At 43.3% G+C, this 23,868-nt stretch overlaps 1 pseudogene; it reads left to right on the top strand.

Moving 5' to 3' along the window:
• The window catches only part of LOC103081007 (40S ribosomal protein S6 pseudogene), a 38,988-nt pseudogene that overhangs the window by 496 nt on the left and 14,624 nt on the right, over positions 1–23,868 (top strand).

Below are 23,868 nucleotides of genomic sequence, written 5' to 3'. Positions count from 1 at the left end.
GAGACCACAACGGTGGTGGGCCGCAAGCAAGAAAAAAAAAAAAAAAAAAAAAAAAAGAATCCGCCTACCAACGCATGGGACACAGGTTCGAGCCCTGGACCGACCAGGAAGATCCCACATGCCTCGGAGCAACTAAGCCCCTGAGCCACAACTACTGAGCCTGTGCTCTAGAGCCCACGAGCCACAACTACTGAGCCTGTGTGCCTAGAGCCCGCGAGCCACAACTACTGAGCCTGTGCTCTAGGGCCCACAAGCCACAACTACTGAGCCCAGGTGCTGCCACTACTGAAGCCCACACGTCTAGACCCCGTGCTCCACAACAAGAGAAGCCACCTCAATGAGAAGCCCACGCACCACAACAAAGAGTAGCCCCCACTCGCCACAACTAGAGAAAGCCCGCGTGCAGCAACAAAGACCCAACACAGCCAAAAAATCAAAAATCAATCAATCAATCAATAAAAAGAGCGAGCAGAACCCACAAACTTTTCAGTCTCTCTAAAGAAGATGATGTCCACCAGTATGTTGTGAGAAACCCCCTAAACAGAGGTAAGAAATCTAGGACCAAAGCACACAAGATTCAGTGTCTTTTCACTCCATGTGTTCTGCAACACAAATGTCAGTGTATTGCTCTGAAGAAACAGCATTCTAGGAAGACTAAGGCACAGACGGCAGAATGTGCTAAATTCCTTGCCAAGAGAATGAAGAAGGCCAAAGAAAAATGCTGGACACAGATTCTGTCAAGAGGTGGAGGCTGTCTCCTCTGAGAGCTTCTACCTCTGAGTCCAGTCAAAAACGAGATGTTCCGACTTCCCTGGTGGCGCAGTGGTTAAGAATCCGCCTGCCAAGGCAGGGGACACGGGTTTGAGCCCTGGTCCGGGAAGATCCCACGTGCCGTGAAGCAACTAAGCCCGTGCGCCACAACTACTGAGCCTGCGCTCTAGAGCCCACGAGCCACAACTACTGAGCCCACGTGCCACAACTACTGAAGCCCGCATGCTTAGAGCCCGTGCTCTGCAACAAGAGAAGCCACTGCAATGAGAAGCCCACGCACTGCAACAAAGAGTAGCCCCTGCTCATCACAACTAGAGAAAGCCTGTGCACAGCAATGAAGACCCAACGCAGCCAAAGATAAAGTAAATAAATAAATAAATAAATAAATAAATAAATGAGATGTTCCAGGAGTGCACTGGTGGCGCAGTGGTAAAGAATCCGCCTTCCAATGCAGGGGATGTGGGTTCAATCCCTGGTCGGGGAACCAAGGTCCCACATGCCACAGAGCAACTAAGCCCACACGCCACAACTACTAAGCCCACGTGCTCTGGAGCCCATGCGCCACAACTAGAGAGCCCACACACCACAGCTACTAAGGCTGCGCGTTCTGGAGCCCATGCGCCACGACTAGAGAGCCCGCGTGCCACTAGAGAGAAGCCCGTGCGCTGCGACAAAGATCCCGCATGCCACAACCAAGACCTGATGCAGCCAAATAAATAAAATAAAAATTTAAAACAAGAAATAAAACTGAGAAAATATTCACTGTCTAACATGAAACTAACCAAAGTTTTTAAAAAATGAGATGTTCTAACAAATGTCAGACATTAGAAAAAAAAAGAAATGGGAAAAAAACGATAACAGCATGCTACTAAAAAGCCAATGGGTTAATGATGAAATCAAAGAGGGAATTTAAAAATACCTTGAAAAAATGAAAATACAACCATACAAAATCAAAAAAAAAAAAAAAAAGGAAAAGAAAACAGAACCATCAAAAGCTATGGGATGCAGCAAAAGCAGTTGTTACAGGGAAGTTCATAACAGTACAGGCCTTCCTCTAAAAACAAGAAAAATCTCAAACAACCTAACCTACCACTTAAAAGAATTAGCAAAAGAAGAACAAGCAAAACCGAAATTCAGCAGAAGAAAGGAAATAATAAAGATCAGAGAAGAAAGAAAATAGAGATTAAAAAATAGAAATAAATCAATAAAACTAAGAGCTGGTTCTCTGGAAGGATAAACACGATGAACAAACCTCTGGCCAGGCTCACCAAAAAGAAAAGAGACAGAATCCCAATAAAATAAGAAATGAAAAAGGAAACATAACAACTGATGCCACAGAAATATAAAAAACCGTAATGGAAACTACTAAGAACAAGTGTATGCCAACGAATTCAACACAACCTAGAAGAAACTGACAAGTTCCTAGAAACATACAGCCCACCAAAACTGTATCAGGAAGAAACAGATAATTTGAACAGACTGATCACTAGAAGTGAAACAGAATCTGTAATTTTAAAAAACTCCCTACAAACACAAGTCCAGGACCAGATGGCCTCACAGGCCATCTGTATGTTTTGTATGTTTTAATTCTACCAAACATACAAAAAAGAACTTATACCGATCCTTCTAAAACTCTTGCCAAAAAAATGGAAGAGGAGGGAACACTCCCAAAGACATGCTATGAAGCCACCATCACCCTGATAACAAAAACCAAAGACACCACCAAAAAGGAAAGTTACAGCCAGTATCTCTGAAGAATATAGATGCTAAAATTCTCAAAATATTAGCAGACTGAATCCAACAACACATAAAAAAGATCATACACCATGACCAAGTGTGATTCATCGCAAGTTCAAAAGGATGGTTCAACGTATGGAAACCACTGCAATACACCACATAAACAAAAACCACATGATCATCTCGACAGATGAAGAAAAAGCATTTAACAAGATTCAGGGAAGGAGGGGAAGATGGCGGAAGAGTAAGACGCGGAGATCACCTTCCTCCCCACAGATACACCAGAAACACATCTATACGTGGAACAGCTCGTACAGAACACCTACTGAACGCTGGCAGAAGACCTCAGACCTCCCAAAAGGCAAGAAAACCCCCACGTACCTGGGTAGGGCAAAAGAAAAAAGAAAAAACAGAGACAAAAGGATAGGGACGGGACCTGCCCCTTGGGGAGGGAGCTGTGAAGGAGGAAAGGTCTCCACACACTAGAAGCCCCTTCGCGGGCGGAGACTGCGGGAGGCGGAGCGGGGAGCTTCGGAGCCGCGGAGGAGGGCGCAGCCACAGGGGCGCGGGGGGCAAAGCGGGGAGACTCCCGCACAGAGGATCGGTGCCGACCGGCGCTCACCAGCCCGAGAGGCTCGTCTGCTCCCCCGCCGGGGCGGGCGGGGCTGGGAGCGGAGGCTCGGGCTCCGGTCGGAGCGCAGGGAGAGGACTGCGGTTGGCGGCGTGAACACAGCCTGCAGGGGGCTAGTGCGCCACGGCTGGCCGGGAGGGAGTCCGGGGGAAAGTCTGGAGCTGCCGAAGCGGCAAGAGCCTTTTTCTTCCCTCTTTGTTTCCCGGTGCGCGAGGAGAGGGGATTGAGAGCCGCTTACAGGAGCTCCGGAGACGGGCGCGAGCCGCGGCTAAAAGCGCGGACCCCAGAGACGGGCGGGAGACGCTAAGGCTGCTGCTGCCGCCGCCAAGAGGCCTGTGTGCGAGCACAGGTCACTCTCCACACCCCCTTTCCGGGGAGCCTGTGCAGCCGCCACCGCCAGGGTCCCGCGAACGAGGGACAACTTCCCCGGGAGAACGCACGGCGCGCCTCACGCTGTGCAACGTCACGCCGGCCTCTGCCGCCGCAGGCCCGCCCCGCACTCCGTGCCCCTCCCTCCCCCCCGGCCTGAGTGAGCCAGAGCCCCGGAATCAGCGGCTCCTTTAACCCCGTCCTGTCTGAGCGAAGAACAGACGCCCTCCGGCGACCTACACGCAGAGGCGGGGCCAAATCCAAAGCTGAGCCCCTGGGAGCTGTGAGAACAAAGAAGAGAAAGGGAAATCTCTCCCAGCAGCCTCAGGAGCAGCGGATTAAAGCTCCACAATCAACTTGATGTACCTACATCTGTGGAATACATGAATACACAACGAATCATCCCAAATTGAGGAGGGGGACTTCGAGAGCAAGATTTATTATTCTTTCCCCTTTTCCTCTTTTGGTGAGTGTGTATGTGTATGCTTCTGTGTGAGATTTTGTCTGTATAGCTTTGCTTCCACCATTTGTCCTAAGGTTTTATCTGTTGGTTTTTAAAAAGATTTTTTTTCTTAATAATTATTTTTTAATTTAATGACTTTATATTTTACTTTATTTTATTTTACTTTATCTTCTTTCTTTCTTTTTTCCTTCCTTTCCTCCTTCCTTCCTTCCTCCCACGATCCCTCCCTCCTTTCTTTCTTTCCTTCTTTTCTTTTATTCCTTCCTTCCTTCCTTCCTTCACTTCAGAACACTCGTCAAGAAGAGACCTCCCAGCCCCACATAATATCAAACGGCGAAAATCTCCCAGAGATCTCCATCTCAACACCAGCACCCAGCTTCACTCAACGACCAGCAAGCTACAGTGCTGGACAACCTATGCCAACCATATAGCAAAACAGGAACACAACCCCACCCACTAGCAGAGAGGCTGCCTAAAATCATAATAAGTCCACAGACACCCCAAAACACACCACCAGACGTGGACCTGCCCACTAGAGAGACAAGATCTAGCCTCATACACCACAACACAGCCACTAGTCCCCTCCACCAGGAAGCCTACACAACCCACTGAACCAACCTTAGCCACTGGAGACAGACATCAAAAACAACGGGAGCTACGAACTTGCAGCCTGCAAAAAGGTGAACCCAATCACAGTAAGATAAGCAAAATGAGAAGACAGAAAAACACACAGCAGATGAAGGAGCAGGATAAAAACCCACCAGACCTAACAAATGAAGAGGAAATAGGCAGTCTACCTGAAAAAGAGTTCAGAATAATGATAGTAAAGATGATCCAAAATCTTGGAAATAGAATGGACAAAATGCAAGAAGCAGTTAACAAGGACCTAGAAGAAATAAAGATGAAACAGACAATGATGAACAACACAATAAATGAAATGAAAAATACTCTAGGAAGGGATCAATATCAGAATAACTGAGGCAGAAGAACGGGTAAGTGACCTGGAAGATAAAATAGTGGAAATAACTACTGCAGAGCAGAATAAAGAAAAAACAATGAAAAGAAATGAGGACAGTCCCACAGACCTCTGGAACAACATTAAACACACCAACATTCGAATTATGGGGGTTCCAGAACAAGAAGAGAAAAAGAAAGGGACTGAGAAAATATTTGAAGGATTATAGTTGAAAACTTCCCTCATATGGGAAAGGAAATAGTTAATCAAGTCCAGGAAGCACAGACAGTCCCATACAGGATAAATCCAAGGAGAAACACGCCAAGACACATATTAATCAAACTGTCAAAAATTAAATACAAAGAAAACATATTAAAAGCAGCAATGGAAAAACAACAAATAACACACAAGAGAATCCCCATGCGTTTAACAGCTGATCTTTCAGCAGAAACTCTGCAAGCCAGAAGGGAGTGGCTGGACATATTGAAAGTGATGAAGGAGAAAAACCTGTAACCAAGATTAGTCTACCCAGCAAGGATCTCATTCAGATTAGACGGAGAAATTAAAACCTTTACAGACAAGCAAAAGCTGAGAGAGTTCAGCACCACCAAACCAGCTTTACAACAAATGCTAAAGGAATTTCTCTAGGCAAGAAACACAAGAGAAGGAAAAGACCTACAATAACGAACCCAAAACAATTAAGAATATGGAAATAGGAACATACATATTGATAATTACCTTAAATGTAAATGGACTAAATGCTCCCACCAAAAGACACAGATTGGCTGAATGGATACAAAAACAAGACCCATATATATGCTGTCTACAAGAGACCCACTTCAGACCTAGAGACACATACAGACTGAAAGTAAGGGGATGGAAAAAGATATTTCATGCAAATGGAAACCAAAAGAAAGCTGGAGTAGCAATATTCATATCAGATAAAACATACTTTAAAATAAAGACTATTACAAGAGACAAAGAAGGACACTACATAATGATCAAGGGATCGATCCAAGAAGAAGATAAAACAATTGTAAATATTTATGCACCCAACACAGGAGCACCTCAATACATAAGGCAAATGCTAACAGCCATAAAAGGGGAAAGCGACAGTAACACATTCATAGTAGGGGACTTTTAACACCCCACTTTCACCAATGGACAGATCATCCAAAATGAAAATAAATAAGGAAGCACAAGCTTTAAATGATACATTAAACAAGATGGACTTAATTGATATTTATAGGACACTCCATCCAAAAACAATAGAATACACATTTTTCTCAAGTGCTCATGGAACATTCTCCAGGATAGATCATATCTTGGGTCACAAATCAAGCCTTGTTAAGTTTAAGAAAATTGAAACTGTATCAAGTATCTTTTCCGACCACAGCGCTATGAGACTAGATATCAATTACAGGAAAAGATCTGTAAAAAATACAAACACATGGAGGCTAGACAATACACTACTTAATAACGAAGTGATCACTGAAGAAATCAAAGAGGAAATTAAAAAATACCTAGAAACAAATGACAATGGAGACACGACAACCCAAAAATCTACGGGATGCAGCAAAAGCAGTTCTAAGAGGGAAGTTTATAGCAATACAAGCCCACCTTAAGAAACAGGAAACATCTCGAATAAACAATCTAACCTTGCACCTAAAGCAGTTAGAGAAAGAAGAACAAAAAAACCCCAAAGTTAGCAGAAGGAAAGAAATCATAAAAATCAGATCAGAAATAAATGAAAAAGAAATGAAGGAAATGATAGCAAAGATCAATAAAACTAAAAGCTGGTTCTTTAAGAAGATAAACAAAACAGATAAACAATTAGCCAGACTCATCAAGAAAAAAAAGCAGAAGACTCAAATCAATAGAATTAGAAATGAAAAAGGAGAAGCAACAACTGACACTGCAGAAATACAAAGGGTCGTGAGAGATTACTACAAGCAACTGTATGCCAATAAAATGGACAACCTGGAAGGAATGGACAAATTCTTAGAAATGCACAACCTGCCAAGACTGAACCAGGAAGAAAGAGAAAATATGAACAGACCAATCACAAGCACTGAAATTGAAGCTGTGATTTAAAAATCTTCCAACAAACAAAAGCCCAGGACCAGATGGCTTCACACATGAATTCTATCAAACATTTAGAGAAGAGCTAGCACCCATCCTTCTCAAACTCTTCCAAAATATAGCAGAGGGAGGAACACTCCCAAACTCATTCTACGAGGCCACCATCACCTTGATACCAAAACCAGACAAGGATGTCACAAAGAAAGAAAACTACAGGCCAATATCACTGATGAACATAGATGCAAAAATCCTCAACAAAATACTAGCAAACAGAATCCAACAGCACATTAAAAGGATCATACACCATGATCAAGTGGGGTTTATTCCAGGAATGCAAGGATTCTTCAATATACGCAAATCTATCAATGTGATTAACCATATTAACAAATTGAAGGAGAAAAACCATATGATCATCTCAATAGATGCAGAGAAAGCTTTTGACAAAATTCAACACCCATTTATGATAAAAACCCTGCAGAAAGTAGGTGTAGAGGGAACTTTCCTCAATATAATAAAGGCCGTATATGACAAGCCCACAGCCAACATCATCCTCAATGGCGAAAAACTGAAAGCATTTCCACTAAGGTCAGGAACAAGACAAGGTTGCCCACTCTCACCACTCTTATTCAACATAGTTTTGGAAGTTTTAGCCACAGCAATCAGAGAAGAAAAGGAAATAAAAGGAATCCAAATCGGAAAAGAAGAAGTAAAGCTGTCACTGTTTGCAGATGACATGATACTATACATAGAGAATCCTAAAGATGCTACCAGAAAACTACTAGAGCTAATCAATGAATTTGGTAAAGTAGCAGGATACAAAATTAATGCACAGAAATCTCTGGCATTCCTATATACTAACGATGAAAAATCTGAAAGTGAAATCAAGAAAACACTCCCATTTACCATTGCAACAAAAAGAATAAAATATCTAGGAATAAACCTACCTAAGGAGACAAAAGACCTGTATGCAGAAAATTATAAGACACTGATGAAAGAAATTAAAGATGATACAAATAGATGGAGAGATATACCATGTTCTTGGATTGGAAGAATCAACATTGTGAAAATGACTCTACTACCCAAAGCAATCTACAGATTCAATGCAATCCCTATCAAACTACCACTGGCATTTTTCACAGGAACTAGAGCAAAAAATTTCACAATTTGTATGGAAACACAAAAGACCCCAAATAGCCAAGGCAATCTTGAGAACGAAAAACGGAGCTGGAGGAATCAGGCTCCCTGACTTCAGACTATACTACAAAGCTACAGTAATCAAGACAGTATGGTACTGGCACAAAACCTAAAGATAGATCAATGGAACAGGATAGAAATCCCAGAGATAAACCCACACACATATGGTCACCATATCTTTGATAAAGGAGGCAGGAATGTACAGTGGAGAAAGGACAGCCTCTTCAATAAGTGGTGCTGGGAAAACTGGACAGGTACATGTAAAAGTATGAGATTAGATCACTCCCTAACACCATACACAAAATAAGCTCAAAATGGATTAAAGACCTAAATGTAAGGCCAGAAACTATCAAACTCTTAGAGGAAAACATAAGCAGAACACTCTGTGACATAAATCACAGCAAGATCCTTTTTGACCCACCTCCTAGAGAAATGGAGATAAAAACAAAAATAAACAAATGGGACCTAATGAAACGTCAAAACTTTTGCACAGCAAAGGAAACCATAAACAAGACCAAAAGATAACCCTCAGAATGGGAGAAAATAATTGCAAATGAAGTAACTGACAAAGGATTAATTTCCAAAATTTACAAGCAGCTCAGGCAGCTCAATAACAAAAAAACAAACAACCCAATCCAAAAAATGGGCAGAAGACCTAAATAGACATTTCTCCAAAGAAGAGATACAGACTGCCAACAAACACATGAAAGGATGCTCAACATCATTAATCATTAGAGAAATGCAAATCAAAACTACAATGAGATATCATCTCACACCAGTCAGAATGGCCATCATCAAAAAATCTAGAAACAATAAATGCTGGAGAGGGTGTGGAGAAAAGGGAACACTCTTGCACTGCTGGTGGGAATGTGAATTGGTACAGCCACTATGGAGAACAGTAAGGAGGTTCCTTAAAAAACTACAAATAGAACTACCATATGACCCAGCAATCCCACTACTGGGCATATACCCTGAGAAAACCATGATTCAAAAAGAGTCATGTACCAAAATGTTCATTGCAGCTCTATTTACAATAGCCCAGAGATGGAAACAACCTAAGTGCCCATCATCGGATGAATGGATAAAGAAGATGTGGCACATATATACAATCGAGTATTACTCAGCCATAAAAAGAAACGAAATTGAGCTATTTGTAATGAAGTGGATAGACCTAGAGTCTGTCATACAGAGTGAAGTAAGTCAGAAAGAGAAAGACAAATACCGTATGCTAACACATATATATGGAATTTAAGGGGGAAAAATATCATGAAGAACCTAGGGGTAAGACAGGAATAAAGACACAGACCTACTGGAGAACGGACTTGAGGATATGGGGAGGGGGAAGGGTAAGCTGTGACAAAGCGAGAGAGAGGCATGGACATATATACACTACCAAACGTAAGGTAGATAGCTAGTGGGAAGCAGCTGCATAGCACAGGGAGATCAGCTCGGTGCTTTGTGACTGCCTGGAGGGGTGGGATAGGGAGGGTGGGAGGGAGGGAGATGCAAGAGGGAAGAGATATGGGAACATATGTACATGTATAACTGATTCACTTTGTTATAAAGCAGAAAGTAACACACCATTGTAAAGCAATTATACCCCAATAAAGATGTTAAAAAAAACAAAAAACAAAAACCAAGATTCAAATCCATTCATGATAAAAATTCTTACCAAAGTGGGTATAGAGGGATCATATCTCAATATAATCAAAGCTATTTATGACAAACCCATAGCCAACATAATACTCAATGGTGAAAAGCTGAAAGCCCTCCTGCTAAAACTCTGGAACAAAACAAGGATGCCCAGTCTCATCTCTTCTATTTAACATAGGATTGGAGTCCTAGCCACAGCCATCAGACAAGAAAAAGAAATAAAATGTAGACAAATTGGAAGGGAAGAGGTAAAATTGTCATTATATGCAGATGATATGACACTATATATAGAAAACCCTAAAGACTCCACACAAAAGCTACTAGAACTGATAAACGAATTCAGCAAGGTAGCAAGATGCAACATTAACACACAGAAATGGGTCACATTTCTGTACACCAGCAATGAAATATCAGAAAGGGAATTTAAATCAACAATACCTTTTCTTTTTTTTTGGCTGCATCACCTGGCATGCAGGATCTTAGTTCCCCAACAAGGGATTGAACCCGTGCCCCCTTCAGTGGAAGCATTGAGTCGTAACCACTGGGCTGCCAGGGAAGTCCAACAATACCTTTTAAAATTGCACCCCCCAAAATAAAATACTTAGGAATAAAACTGACCAAGGAGGTGAAAGATTTATACACTGAAAACTATAAAACATTAATAAAGGAAATTGAAGCTGACTCAAAGAAATGTAAAGATATCCCATGCTCTTGGATTGGAAGAATTATATTGTTAAAATGGCCATACTACCCAAAGCAATCTACAGATTTAATGTGATCCCTATCAAATTACCCATAACATTTTTCACAGAACTAGAATGAGTAATTCTAAAATTCATATGGAACCACAAAAGACCCAGAATTGCCAAAGCAATCCTGAAGAAAAGGAACAAAGCAAGAGCCATATCCCTCCCAGACTTCAGACAATATTACAAAGCTACAGTAATTAAAACAGCAGGGTACTGGCACAAAAATAGACATATGGATCAATGGAACAGAATAGAGACCCCAGAAATAAACCCACACACCTACGGTCAATTAATCTTCGACAAAGAAGGCAAGAATATACAATGGGAAAAAGATAGGCTCTTCAGCACGTGGTGCAGGGAAAGTTGGACAGCCACATGAAAATCAGTGAAATCAGAACACACCCTCACACCATGCACAAATATAAACTCAAAATGGCTTAAAGACTTAAACATAAGACATGACACCATACAACTCCTAAAAGAGATCACAGGCAAAACATTCTCTGACATAAATCGTACTATTGTTTTCTTAGGTCAATCTCCCAAGGCAATAGAAATAAAAACAAAAATAAACAAATGAGACCTAATCAAACTTACAAGCTTTTGCACAGCAAAGAAAACAATAAACAAAATGAAAACACAACCTACAGAATGGGAGAAAATATTTGCACATGATGCAATCGACAAGGGCTTAATTTCTAAAAGCTACAAACAGTTCATACAACTCAACAACAAGAACAAAAAACAAACCACCCAATCGCAGAAATGGGCAGAAGACCTAAATAGACATTTCTCCAAAGAAGAAATACAGATGGCCAATAGTCACATGAAAAGATGTTCAACATTGCTAATGATTAGAGAAACGCAAATCAAAACTACAATGAGGTACCACCTCACACCGGTCAAAACAGCCATCATTAAAAAGTCTACAATAACACATGCTGGAGAGGGTGTGAAGAAAAGGGAACCCCCCGTGCACTGTTGGTGGGAATGTAAATTGGTGCAGCCACTATGGAAAACAGTATGGAGGTTCCTCACAAAACTAAAAATAGAGCTGCCACAGGATCCAGCAATCCCACTCCTGGGCATATGTCCAGAGAAAACTATAATTTGAAAATACACACACACCCCAACGTTCACCGTAGCACTAGTTACAAGAGACAAGACACAGTAACAACCAAAATGTCCACCGACAGATGAACAGAAGATGTGGTACATATATACAATGGAATACTACTCAGCCATAAAGAGGATGAAATAATGCCATCTGCAGCAACATGGACGCAACTAGAGATTATCATACGAAGGGAAGTAGGTCAGAAAGAGAAAGACAAATACCATATGTTATCGCTTCTAGGTGGAATCTAAAATATGACACAAATGAACCTATCTATGAAACAAACAGACTCATGGACATAGAGAACAGACTGGTGTTTGCCAAGGGGGAAGGGCTGGGGGAGGGATGGAGTGGGAGGTTGTAGTGAGCAGATGTAAGCTTCTATATACAGAATGGATAAACAACAAGGTCCTACTGTACAGCACAGAGAACTACATTCAATATCCTATGATAAACCATAATGGAAAAGAATATATAAAAAAAGAATATGTATGTGTATGTATAACTGAGTCACTTTGCTGTACAGCAGTTATTAACACAACACTGTACATCAACTATACTTCCATTAAAATACATACACACATAAAGTGGGGAAAAAAAAGCAAGATCTGGGGAATAAAATGCCCATGAACACTCTTAAATGCTCTGACATACTTCTGGGGACACAGGAGTCCATGCACATGTGCAGGTCTGTGTGCAGGCGTAGGAAATAACTGAGAACATTCTATTTTCTCATTTTTGGTTAACCGTGAGGCCTTGTGGAAGCAGGAAGTAAAGGCCAAGGCAGAGCTGTAAGCTGCTGGGACACTGAAGAGCCTCTGGGTAAAGGGTAGCTGACTTACTGGCTCACGGTTTTTAAGGTAATCATGAGTTGAGTACCAAGCTAAGAGCACAGAGGCTTCACAGCCCACACATAACAGGGAGCTCAGACTTCGCAGAATTAGTTCAGGACAGTCACTAAGCACAGCAGCAAAGAGCGAACCAACAGCGACGGCGGCAAGTCTGCGGAGGAGGAAACTGATTTCTTGAGTCACCACATTATATTATTTAAAATGTCTACTTTGGGGACTTCCCTGGTGGTCCAGGGGTTAAGACCCCACACTTCCAGTGCAGGGGGCACGGGTTCAGTCTCTGGTCAGGGAACTAAGATGCCACACAGTGCGGCCCCCCCCCCCAAAAAAAAAAAGAGAAAAAAGAAAATGTCTACTTTTGGAAAGAAAATTAGGAGACGTGCAAAGAAACAAAGTATATGACCCAGAAACTGGGGAACGTTTTTAAAAATCAAATAATAGGGTATTTCCCTTGTGGCGCAGTGGTTAAGAATCCGCCTGCCAATGCAGGGGACATGGGTTCGAGGCCTGGTCCGGGAAGATCCCACATGCAGCAGAGCAACTAAGCCTGTGCGCCACAACTACTGACTGCGCTCTGGGGACATGGGTTCGAGGCCTGGTCCGGGAAGATCCCACATGCAGCAGAGCAACTAAGCCTGTGCGCCACAACTACTGAGACTGCGCTCTAGAGCCCACGAGCCACAACTACTGAGCCCACGAGCCACAACTACTGAAGCCCGCATGCCTAGAGCTCATGCTCCACAACAAGAGAAGCCACCACAATGAGAAGCCCGCACGCGGCAACAAACAGTAGCCCCCGCTCGCTGCAACTAGAGAAAGCCCGCACGCAGCAACAAAGACCCAACACAGCCAACAATAAATAAATAAATAAACAAATAAATAACTAGTGTGTGTGTGTGTGTGTGTGTGTATGTATGTAAATTTATTGTTTTAAAAAATCAACTAATAGGTACTATCTCTGAGTAGGCCCAGATGTTAAACATACTAGATAAGTCAGTTTTCATAAATCACGTTCAAAGAACTAAATTAAATTATGTCTAAGGAATTAATATGACAGAATGGTTCTCACCAAATAGACAATACCAGTAAAGAAAAAAATTATTTCGAAAAGAAAATGGAAATTCCGTGGTTGAAAAGTACGTTAAATGAATCTGAGGGGGCGGAAGAACCAGCAAACTTGAAGATACGTCAACTGAGATTTTATCACATGTGAGCAACAGGGGGGAAGAACGCAGGGAGGAAAATGAACAGCTTCGGAGACCAGCAGGGTACGATCACGGGTACCAATAATGCTTAAACGGGGTCCTAGAAAGAAAGAGAGAGACGGGAAGAAAGACGATTAATTTCATGTCAGTTTGGCTAATAGGCCACAGTCCAGAGAATTTCAGTCAAATATTACTCTAGATGTTTCTGTGAGGGTATTTTTTAGATGTGGTTAACATCTAAATCACTAGAAGTTGAGTAAAGCAGACTATCCTCCATATTATGGAGGTCACGTGAAGGCCTCATCCAATCATTTTGAAGGCCTTAACAAAAAATGACTGATGTCCCCCAGTGAGGAGGGACTTCTGCCAGCCAGACTGCTTGAAGACTCAAAGTGCAGCATCCCCTGGCCCTGGGTTCAGCCTGCCAGCCTAACCTGTGGATTGTGGACTTGCCAGCCTCCACAATCAGAGAAACGAAGCGCTAACAATCGAGCTATCCATCCAGCTATGTATCTTCTAATGATTCTGTTTCCTTGGAGAACCCTAATACATCAGACAAAGACAAAATCAGCTTTTATATGTACAAATAACTAAGGGAAATCATGTCTAAAGAATTAATATGACAATTAAGAGAACAGTATCTCACCAAAGACAGGGTACCAATAAAGAGAGAGAACAAAAGTTCTTAAAGACACAAGGGGGGGCTTCCCTGGTGGTGCAGTGGTTGAGAGTCCGCCTGCCGATGCAGGGGACACGGGTTCGTGCCCCGGTCCGGGAAGATCCCACATGCCGCGGAGCGACTGGGCCCGTGAGCCATGGCCGCTGAGCCTCCGCGTCCGGAGCCTGTGCTCCGCAATGGGAGAGGCCACAACAGTGAGAGGCCCGCGTACCGCAAAAAAAAAAAAAAAAAAAAAAAGACACAAGGGGAAACTCCATAAGTGAAAAGTACAAAAGCTAAATTTGAGTTGGGAGAAGAAAGAATCAGCAAATTTGGGGACAGATCAACTAGTATGGTCTAATTTGAGGAAAAGAAAGAAAAACAGTAAAATGAACAGAGCCTCAGAGACCTGTTGGTTGCTATCAAATGTACCAACTTATGCATAGTGGGAATCCTAGATGGAGAGGGAGAATGGGGCAGAAAGAATATTTGAAGAAATAATGGCCCAAAGTTACCCAAATTTAATGAAAAACATTAATCTATATCCAAGAAGCTCAATAAACTACAAGGAGATTAATTCAAAGAGCTCCACACCTAGATGCATCAGAATCTTACTGTCAAAAGCAAAAAACGAAGAATATTGAAAGTAGCAAGAGAAAATCAGTTCAGGCCACCGGATGGACCCTCAGTAGGATTAACAGCTGACTTCTAGTCAGAAACCATGGAGGCCAGGGACTTCCCTGGAGGTCCAGTGGTTTAAGATTTCGACTTCTAGTGCAGGGGGTGTGGGTTTGATCCCTGGTTGGCGAGCTCAGATCCCAAATGCCTCGCGGCCAAAAAAAACAAAACGTAAAACAGAAGCAATATTGTAACAAATTCAATAAAGACTTTTTAAAAATAATGGTCCACATTAAAAAAAAAACTGAAAAAAAAAAGAAAACATGGAGGCTAGAAGACAGTGGGATGACGTATTCAAGGTGCTGAAAGACTGTCAACCAGGAATTCTCTACCTGGTGAAACCATCCTTCAAAAAATGAAGGAGAAAGTAGGACATTTCCAGATAAACAAAAACAGAGAACTTACTGCTAGCATATCTGCCCTTCAAGAAATACTAAAAAGAGCCCCTCAGGCTCAAATGAAAATCACTAAATAAAAACTTGAATTCACATAAATAAAAAACACTGCTAAAGACAACTATACAGGTAAACAAAAGACAGTGTAAATGCATTTTTGTTTTAAACTCTTCTGTTTTATTTAAAAGACAGCCACATAAAGCAATAATTATAAAACTGTTCATGCACTTACAATGCATAAAGATGTAATTTGTATGTAATCTGCAGCACAAAGGTAGGAAGGAGATAGCTATGTTGGAACAAAGTTTTTGGGTACTATTGAAATTCCCTGTTCAATTAAACTAGGTTATTTTAGTTAAGATGTTAATTGCAAGCCCCACACCAATTTTTTTTAATATATATTAAAAGAAATGGGAATTTACATGGAATACTAGAAAACATCTAAGAAAACAAGGCAGTGGTGGAGGAACTGACAAAGAAAACAGACAACACATAGAAAGAGCAAAATGTCAGAAGTCTTATCAGTAATTACTTTAAATGTACATGAATTAAACTCTCCAATTAAAAGGTAGAGATTGACAGAAGTGATTTAAAAAAGAATATGACTCAACTATATGCTACCTACAAGAGACTCAGCAAAAACTGGCAGTCTAGAAAGAACTAGACAGACAACAGTCATAGCTGGACACTTCATTCCTGTCACTTTTCATAATGGCTGGAGTAAGTAGGCAGAAGATGAACAAGGAAACAGAGGACTTAACACCATAAACCAACTAGACATCTATAGAACACCCCACCCACAACAGCAAAGTATACAGTCTTCTCAAGTGCACATGGAATGTGTTCCAGGAAGGACCATATGCTAGGCCATAAATCAAGGCTGTGTAAATTTAAAAGGGCTGAGATAATATAATATAAAGTATGTTCTCCAACCACAATGGAATAAGATCAGAAGTCAATAACGGAGGGGATTTGGAAAATTCAAAACATATGTGGAAATTGGACATCTCACTCATAAATATTCATAGAAGAAATTACAAGGGAAATTAGAAAATACTTTGAGGTAATTTGACAGAAAAAGAAACTGAGCTAATTCACCACATAATTAGCAAAAGAAGTATGTGGGCGGGGTGCCCACTGAGCCCCCTGAGCTAACAAGGCAGCCAGAGCAGGACCTGGGCTGGAGGACATCCTTGGGGCCAGCACCGTGAACAGAGGCTTCGAGTTCCAGGTGAGATGGGGCAGACACACTTTGCCCTTCTCTGCAGGTGAATACGGTGCTGAGCCAGAGCAGAATGTCAGCACAGCTAGTTAAGGATGGAGAAGTGAACAGCAGCAAATGCAGCTGGGAGATACCAAAATCTGAACTACTGCTGACCCAGCACTGAGTTCACAACTGTCTTTTCTTCCAGCGTCATCCAGCCTCAACTTAATACAGCCTGAAACCCAGAAGGTAGTAAGGGGTGCAGGAAGAGACACAGGAGAAAACTTTCACTTCCGGCTGGAGGAGTGAAGAGGGGGATTCCTAATGCTCAAAGTGAGCATGGAATCCCTCCATCCTCTCAAGTGCCAGGTCCAGGCAATTCTGTGGCAGGACTGGCTGCAGCTGGTGCGGGGGCGGGGGCGGGGGCGGGGGGAGGGTCAGTATTCTGAGGAAGGAAAACTCCCGCTCAAAGTAGCTCTGAGACCAAGAGGGTGGGGTCAACTCCCACTGCGTTTTTCCCTCTCTCTCCCCCCACTACGTGGGCCTGGATGTGGACCCAAACATAGTTCAGGCAGAGCAGGGTAACTAGAGGCCCAAGTTTCTGCCCAGAGGAACAAAAAGGGCTGGCGCAGAAAGCACCAGGAGATCGTGGATAGAAAGCAGCTCAGGAAAGTGATTCCATAAAACGTCTTCTTTTACTCCAGGGCTCAGCCCCACTCATACATGCATGGATTTGTTTCTAATTAGCACACTACAAACTCTGGGAACACAGAGTCCACGCACACCCAGATCACAAACTGCCAATACGCGATGCACACCTGGGACAGTTCAGAATAAAACCACAAAGGCTCTGAACTGAGTTGACAGTGAACTACCGCTCACAGAAGCAGGTTGAAACTTACTACTTGAATCTATCCAGGTGGGCTGCCTGATAAATTTAAGTACCTGTCTCCATAGTTTTAAAATAAGACCCAGGGTCTCACACATCTGGGATACAGTTAAAAAATTCTTCAGCATATGAAAACCACAAAAATTAAATTCACATAGGAAAAGACAATCAACAGATTCCAGTGCCAAAATGGCAAAGATGTTGGAATTATCTGACAAATATGATGTTTATTATGCAAATACTCTCAAGAAGCAATCACAAACGTTCTTCAAACAAATGCTAAAAATAGAACATCTCATAAAAGAAATAAAAGATATCAAGAACACCCAAGTTGAAATTTCAGAACTGAAAAATAAAGTAAGCACAATAAACTCATTGTATAGACTTAACAGCAGGATGGAAAGATTCAGTGAACTTGAAGAGAGATCAATAGACATTATTCAATTTGAACTACAAAGAGAAAAATTAAATGTTAAAAATGAACAGATCCTCAGATACCTGGGGGACATAAACAAAAAGTCTAACATTCATGTGACCGGAGCCCCAGAAGGAGAAGAGAAAGAAGATGGTGCTGGGGCTTCCCTGGTGGCGCAGTGGTCGGGAGTGCGCCTGCCGATGCAGGGGACGTGGGTTCGCGCCCTGGTCCGGGAGGATCCCACATGCCGTGGAGCGGCTGGGCCCGTGAGCCATGGCCGCTGAGCCTGCGCGTCCGGAGCCTGTGCTCCGCAACGGGAGAGGCCACAACAGTGAGAGGCCCGCGTACCACAAAAAAAATAAGAAGATGGTGCTGAAAAAATTGAGGAAATAAAAGGCTGAAAAACATTCCAAGCTGGGCAAAAGATATAAACTTACAGATTCAAGAAGCTAAGAAAACCCTAAAGAAGATAAACCGAAAGAAAGCCACACCTAAACCATTCATAATCAAACTAGCGAAAGCTATAGAAAAAGAAACAAGCAATCTGAAAAGAAAACGACTAAAAAAATTTCTATTCCAAAAGCTTCGCAAAGAATAAAATTTTTAGGAATTGGCTTGACGACCACGAAGGTGAAAGAATTACGCAGTGAAGACTATAAAACGCTGCTGAAAGAAATGAAAGAAAACATAAATAAATCGACACACAGCCCATGATCATGGGTTGGAAGATTTCATGCTGCTAAGATGTCACTACCACCCACAGCGACCTACAGATTCAGTGCAATCCCGACCAAAATCGTAAGGACCTTTTATTTACATAAACAGAAAACTCACTCTAAAATTCCTATAAAATCTCAAGGGACCCCCAAACAGCCAAAACAATCCTGAAAAAGAACAAAGCTGGAGGACACACTTCCTGATTTCAAAACTTTCTCCAAAGGTACAGTAATCAGTGTGCACCTGCCCTCAAGACAGATACACAGACCGATGGAACCGAACAGAGAGCCCAAGAATAAACCTCACATCCACGGGCAGGTGATTTTACACAGGACGCCAGCACCATTCAACGTGGAGAGGGCGCTCTGCTCAGCAAATGGTGCTGGGAAAGACATCCACGTGCAGAAGGTGGAGCTGGACCCGTAGTTATTTAACAGCACGTGCAAAAGTCAGCTCAAAACGGACCAGACCTAAGTGTACAACGTAAGACTATAAAACTCTTAGAAGATCCCAATACAGACCTGTTTTTAGAGTCATCAGCGTTAAGTATAATGCGTTTATTGTACCTACGGTTACTGGAAGTCAACAAGAGCATATTGTTTCTGTTATAAAATGTGTCAAGAAGGAAAACAACTTGATACAATTAAATTTTTAACTAAATGTAACTGAGATGAGTGCTTTTTGGTAAACACTATAGGAATAATTATGTTTTGGAAGTGTCCATCTAGATAATCCCTCCAGGGACTTCCCTGGTGGTCCACTGGGCAAGACTCCACGCTCCCAGTGCAGGGGGCCTGGGTTCCATCCCTGGTCGGGGCACTAGATCCCACATGCATGCCTCAACTAAGAGTGCGCATGCCGCAACTAAGAAGTCTGCATGCCACGACTAAAAGGAGATCCTGCATATGCCGCAGCTAAGACCCAGCACAGCCTAAATGAATAAATAAATAATAGAAGAGTCCCTCCAAATGTTGGTAACTTGAAACTAAATTAAGTTAAATGACAGGAATTCCCTGACTATTCAGGCTATTTCAAATAAGATGAAGTCTTGGAACATTAATTGCTAAACGGGTCTACATTTACCCACTTTTATCTTCTTGTGAGACAGAAACCAAAGATGTTTGGTGCCACCTTGAGATGTTCTCTACCAATGTGTAGAGGGCCAGTGGAGAAGGCAGAGTCCACAGTTGCATAAGGGAAGTAGGACATGTGTTTCCAGAAAAGGTATGAGGAATGGAAATATATTTTGTTGAAAGGAAAAAGGGACGATTTTTGTCCTAAAACTGGTTATTTCTGAATGGAAAAAAATAAGGGACAAAATATGGTTACAGAAAGTTGCAGAAGGTTTGCAGAAAAGGACCACTGGGAAAAGACTTTTGTACGTGGTCGGGATTGTCTAAGGTTGGATTAAGTTTCTTTAGGTAAATGGATTTTATGAGTAGGCTGATGCAAGACTGGATCTGGTTCCCCTCCCTCAGAACAAAATTTTCCTGGAATGCTGCTCTTGATAAAAGTGATCTGTAGTAACGTTTGGAATCTTTTTTTCACCTTACTTAGCTCAAGGAATAATTGTTTCACAGCGACCTATGATTCTGTCTGACCAGGTGTTTTAAAACTTTTGACAGACTACCCAAATATCAAATTCTAACTAAAGTTCTTTTGATCTCCAGCTAACTTTGGGGTGCTTCAAAGGGCCCCTGGAGCACCCCAAAGAAAGATCCTAAACTAACTGGGTTGGTATGTTAAATTACATGGGAGACACTGTCCAAACTCGCTGTTGCCTGTGTCAGATGGAACCATCAGGCTCTCCCCAGTTTTATCACAGACACCAAAGAGGTAGGGAAAAGGGTTTGGGGTTCTTCCGCTGTCTAGTCTCTCACCTTACTCTATGTCCAAAAAAATCCCCAGTGGGAATACGCCCACTTCTAGGCCCTCAGGTCCTGACCCCTGTGGCATCTTCCATTGCTCCCAACTCCAATTCCTCCAGGAGTTCCTCTCTGTACCTCTAGGAACCCCTTCACTCCAGGCCTTGGCAGCCCCATACACTGTTACAGACTACCTATTGGGCTGGCCACTTCCAAGCAGCCCACATCCTAGGCTTTATAGATGCTCAGTCTCGAGGAATACACCCTAGCACAGGGAAACTTTACAGACCACAGATCCCCCTCAAGTAGAGTCCTGGCAACGCCCTGACACTGGTTCAAACGTCCCCTATTGGGGAACCCCTCGAGCGAGGGACAGGGTTGACCAGAGACGTCTGGTTAGGCAATGGGAGAGTACAGGATGCTCAAAATCCCATTAAGTCAGGGGGGAATTCGGAGGACACTCCGACCCCCTTCCGACAAAAGCCTCCTAGTGAATGTCTCTGAGACGGTGGACTTTATTTCTAGGAGCACTCTTTCTAAGTTGCAGGTTACTCAATATGGGAGGATCCTCTAGGCCAGAAGAAACACCTCTGCAATGTATCCTTAAAACCTAGAAATTTTTTTAAAATAAATGGCCTGAAAAGGGAAAAACTTAAACTTTACTGTAACACTGCCTGGCCTTTACATAGGTTGGGGGACGGAGAAAAATGGCCTGCAAACGGGTCTCTAAATTACAGTACCATCTTGCAACTGGATCTCTACTGTCGCAAGATGGGAAAATGCACTGAGGTTCCCTATCTTCAAGCCTTCATGGTCCTTTACCAAAACCCCACTCGATGCTGCTCCTGTAATCAAAAGCCAGGGGAATCAGAAAACACTTCCGACGTTTCAGATGATCCCCAGTTCTCAAGGGGGAAACCAGGTCTCCAGAGGCACCTCCCTCTGCAGATACCTCTGACCAACTACACTCCCTATGTCCCTTTATACCCTCCGTTACCCCAGAAGGGAGAGACTCGTCCCTCCTGGGTAACTCGCAGGGGAGCCTCCTATCACCCAGGATCAGGGAATTATGCCCTCTTAGGGACGTGGCAAACGGCGAAGGGACAATCAGGGTGCGTGTGCCCTTCTCTTTAACCAACTTAGCCCAACGCAAACAGAGACTGGGCCGGTTTCCGGAAGACCCTAGGAAGTCTGCTGAAGGGTTTCAGGCCCTAACTCTGGCCTTTGATTCAACTTGGAAGGATGTCCAAATAGTCCTGTCTATTTGCTGTACCCCTGAGGAAAAACAGAGGATTGGGGGGCATCCCAGGGGCCACGCCGACCAGCTTGCGAGGGACCAACCGAAACATTCTGTTATGGGTGGACACGCGGCCCCAGGTCAGGAGCCCTGCTGAGATGGTCATTCCCGTGAGGGAGCAGAGGCCAGGAAGCACACGATCCAGTGTATACCAGAAGGGATGAGAAAGTGCATCACAAAGCCAGTTAACTAGGAAAAGGTTAAAGGAGTGACTCAGGAAGAAAAAGAACACCCAACGCTCTCTCAGGGACGGCTTGCGGAGGTTTTTAGAAAAGTTACTAACATGGATCGAGGGTAAACCCCTTCTGGGACAACATTTTATCAGAGAATCCGCCCCTGATATTAGGCGGAAACCCCCAAACTTACGATTAGGCCCCCCAACACCTATGTCCTAACCCCTAGAGGTGGCCTTTGGGGTATTTAATAATCCAGATCAAGCTGAGGAGGAAGAGAGGACACGACGTGAAAAGAGCCAGGCCAGCGCTCAAGCTCAACTGATGGCCACAGCTGTCGGCCACGCCTTGAGATCTCGGGACAACCCAAGGGGGCCAAGGAAGCTTCACCACCCGCCCAGAGGTATAGACCAGCAAGGGGGAATGCTTCAAATGCAAGTCAACCAGCCACTGGGCCCAAAAGTGCCAAAAAGAACCCCCTGGTCCATGCCCGGTCTGCAAACGAACAGGTCATTGGAAGTGGGACTGTCGCCAGTCCCGAAGGGGAAGGGGGGCTCCCACCCCCGAGACGGCCATGCTGGACAACTGAGGAGGCCTGGGGATTCCGGCGGCTCCCCCACCAAGATGTCTATCTCCATCAAGGAGCCCCGGGTGGTCCCTGATGTGGCAGGTAAGAAAATCAATTTTTTAATTAATATGGGAGCCACTTACTCTGTCCTGATCTCTCACACTGGACCTCCTTCCTCCAGAAGCCGCACAGTGACTGGTGTCAACGGAAAGCCTCACACCTGCTTCGTCACTGGGCCTCTCGCCTGGCAATTTGAACAGGGTTTGATCTCACATGGCTTTTTAGTTGTGCCTGAGTGTCTTACCCCACTACTGGGGAGAGACCTTCTGGGCTCCCTCGGAGCCATATTACAGTTAGGAGGCCCCAAGCAGCCCCTTTTTCTTGACTCTAAGACAAATCAGCTGGAAGAACAAGGGCCTCTTCCCAACCACATTCTACACGCAGTAAACCCTGCATTTTGGGACAAAGGAATCCCTGGGAAGGCTGTAAGTGCCCAACCTGTGAAAATTAGCCTTTAGCCAAAAGTCACTTATCCTAACAAGAGACAGCACCCCACAAAGTTGGGAGCAAGAAAACATTTGCAGCCCCTCATAAATTCTTAAAACATGGCCTCTTAGTGCCCTGTCAGGCTTCATGCAGTTGTTAAACCAAATGGGGAACGGTACAGACCTTAGATCAGTAACTGAGGCAGTCCCTATACGTCTCCTCATGGCCAATCCTTATTGGCCAATATTAGTCCAGGTTCCTGGAGATGCCAAATGGTCTACTGGGCTTGACCTCAAGGATGCCTTCTTTTGTATCCCAGTTCATCCCTCATCTCAGTACCTGTCTGCCCTGAAGTGGACTAACTCCCACTCAGGCCAAATGCAACAATATACCTGGAGAGTACTGCCTCGGGGGTTTCGGGACAGCCCACACTTGTCCCCCCAGGCCCTAGGAAAAGAACTAAGGGAAATACACCTAAAAAAAGGGGGCCATTCTACAGTACGTGGATGATATATTAACACGTAGCCCCACCATGGAGCCCTCAAATCAAAATACCATTGAAGTCCTTAATTTCCTTGGGGCCCGGGGCTACAGGGACTCCCAGAAAGAGGAACAAATCTCAAAGCAACAGGTTAAATATCTGGGCTATATTATAAACGCCGGAAGCAGACAGTTATCTCCAGATAGAAAACAAGCTACCTTAGGCCTGAGCACCCCAAAGACAAAAAAAAAAAAAAAAAAAAAAA

This window comes from Lipotes vexillifer, unplaced genomic scaffold (genome assembly GCF_000442215.2).
Source record: "Lipotes vexillifer unplaced genomic scaffold, Lipotes_vexillifer_v1.1 scaffold23, whole genome shotgun sequence".
Taxonomy (NCBI): domain Eukaryota; kingdom Metazoa; phylum Chordata; class Mammalia; order Artiodactyla; family Lipotidae; genus Lipotes; species Lipotes vexillifer.
The sequence above is the reverse complement of the archived record's forward strand: the minus strand, read 5'-3'. Positions and strand labels throughout refer to the sequence as shown.